The sequence below is a fragment of the Ixodes scapularis genome, unplaced genomic scaffold (genome assembly GCF_016920785.2).
Source record: "Ixodes scapularis isolate PalLabHiFi unplaced genomic scaffold, ASM1692078v2 PGA_scaffold0__279_contigs__length_252992795, whole genome shotgun sequence".
Taxonomy (NCBI): Eukaryota; Metazoa; Arthropoda; class Arachnida; order Ixodida; family Ixodidae; genus Ixodes; species Ixodes scapularis.
In genome coordinates this window covers 53,010,004-53,012,617 of record NW_024609835.1, presented here as the reverse complement: position 1 = coordinate 53,012,617, position 2,614 = coordinate 53,010,004, and the positions used below count along the sequence as shown (strand labels likewise).

General features: G+C 45.5%; 1 pseudogene; it reads right to left on the bottom strand.

Moving 5' to 3' along the window:
- Positions 1-846: 846 nt before the first annotated feature.
- Positions 847-2,614, bottom strand: LOC115320525 (annotated as a pseudogene).

Here is a 2,614-nt window from a genome sequence, read left to right as displayed (position 1 = left end):
GAATCTGTCTGTCCGGAATTCCTCCAATTTGACTTTGAACCGGATTAGGAAATTCACGGTTAGAGCGAACCGGAATTTGCCTGTCCGGAATTTCTCCACTTTGACTTTGAACCGGATTAGGAAATCACGGTATGAGCGAACCGGAATTCGCCACTCCGGAATTCCTCCAATTTGACTTTGAACCGGATTTGAAAATTCACGGTTTGTGCGAACCGGAAACCGCCTCTCTGGTGTGACTCCGGTTTGATCTTAGTCCGGATTTCACTTTCCGGACTGATTTCAAACCGTTATTTTTGCTAGGGTAACCTGTTTCCGCCGACCCCACAATATTTGGATAGTTAAAATCACCCAGAAGGGATGAAGTTTGGTGTGGGAGGTCGCAAGGTCACTGTACTGATTACGTCATGAAGTTTGTTCAGAAAGCTACCGTCACTTGAGGGAGGGCGGTAACAGGCACCCAAGATATATTTTTGTGATTCACGGAAAGGCAAACAAAGACTGTTTCGAGGTCACTCACAACATTCAAATAAAGGGAATCTATATGTTCGGCGACTGCAATCAGCACACCTCCGCCTTGGCGAGCTTCCCTATCAGTGCGATAAATCTTGAAGCGTTTGTTAGTAGTTAGGATTTTGTTATCATGAATTTTGCTAGAGAGCCACGTTTCTGTCAAAACTACAACATCAGCCCCAGTGGAGTCAATGACAGAGCATAGATCGTCGTGATTTCGCATGACTTTCGGATACTAGTAAACAGAACACTAATTATTTCGGGCGCCGAAAGAAGAACCTTTACCCCTCGCACAATGTTAGGGCAAGGCAGATCGGGCAGATGCTGCGAGGGCACTTAATTTGGTGCGACGTTATTTTGGAGGGATGACGAAGGTTGATTATTATCGCCTCCAAGGCTTCTTGTATTTGTATTAGTCCTGCCCTGCCTTCTGTCATTTCCAACTTCATACACCCTGTCGTTCGCATTTTCATACATGAAACATTTATTGTTCACGTAAAGCTTATTGTAGCGCAGTTGGAAGACGCTCTTTTGTAATTTTCCAAACTCAAAAAGTTTCAGTCTTGCTAGGCGCGTAGCCGGAGAAAAATCTTCTTTAGCGGTTATGCCGCAGGCTTTAAGCTTAGGTCGTGATTGTAGGATTGGTTGTTTTGTTTGGAAAGAAGAGAACTTAACAATCACTGCTCTGCATCTTCCGACTGCATACGAACCAAGCCTGTGAGCACGTTCAACGCCTTCATCGGAAACTTGCAGACTAAGTGAAGTAGATAACGCATCTAATATTTTTACTTTTGACTGTTCCCAAGATTCAGAGGCGGAATATTCAATACCGTGAAAGATAATATTGCTCCTTCTTGAGCGGTCCTCAATATCGTCCAGACGCTCGTGCAGTCTTTGGTTGTCCTTAATAACATACTGCATTAATCCTTCGGCGGTCAATAGTTCTTCCCGGGTTGCATCGAGTGTTGCAACTTTGCACTAAACTCCATCGAGCCGATTTTGGATGTCGGTAATCTTTAGTTTGACGGATTCTTGTTTACTCTTTAAATGGGTAGGGAAACGAAATTTCAGCGATCATTTTCTAGCTTTAATGTGTTGTCTGTTGCACCCTAACTTCAGAAACACCAGTCTTCCGTTGAAAAGCACAAGAAAACTAATTTTAAAGCTAAATAAACGATCTTCAATCTGCACCTGGTGGATGCATGCGGAGCCTATTTGGGAGGTAGTCTAGCAACGTTGTGGAATCTGCTACGTAGTCGTGACGTAGCAGATTCCTTCGGAGCAGCGCCGCTCTTTGGCATTTCAACGTTTTCCTTCTTAGCTTTCCTCCTGAACTCACAAATCGCGCATTGTACCAAGCGGTCCAAGAAGGCGGAACGGAAGGACTCCCCTCTTTCTCGCACCCTCGTTCGTGCAACCGGAAACAGCCATTCTCCTTCTAGAAGATTAGCCCGTCGCTCAAAATACGAACAAAAGTTGCTTTCCCCACCCCGTTCAGCACTAAGCTGACAGTGTTGTGGAAGCTACGTGCTCCGTGGGCCAGCCACACGCTCGTCACCACACGGGTACTTCGAACGGCTCGGTTGTAACGCGCTGACGCTATTGACACCACCGCAACGCTGACAACGCCACCAAGGGCAAAGCTCATAATCACGCCAGCCTTGCTACGTCACGAACGCGGAGAATCTTTTCTTTCTGTTTTTGTTTGCGCCGGATATCCCATGACGCATGGCGCTCTCCGTTCGCTTCTCTTCGAGCGCTTGCTAAAGTGCACCGTTTGGAACGAAAAATATAGCCAATCGTTGAAAATACAAACGTCCGATTATCATATACGGTTATTATCCGTCATGCTTGACTCATTTACGAACGAAATCTGAATATTTCAATTTTTGTTTCCGTACCCCTTTAACTTGTTAATAGACTTAATAAGGCTAGCTTGGCCTTGGTCAATCTTGACCGCACGTTCGTTAACATCTTGCAAGAGCTTGAACATGTCGTTAAACCGCTTGGACTGGTCGATAGACATGGATCCCGGATTCGCCTCAACGTCACCGGAGCGTAACAAGAGAAGTTTTAATGCATCAGCGGAATATAGGACAAGCAT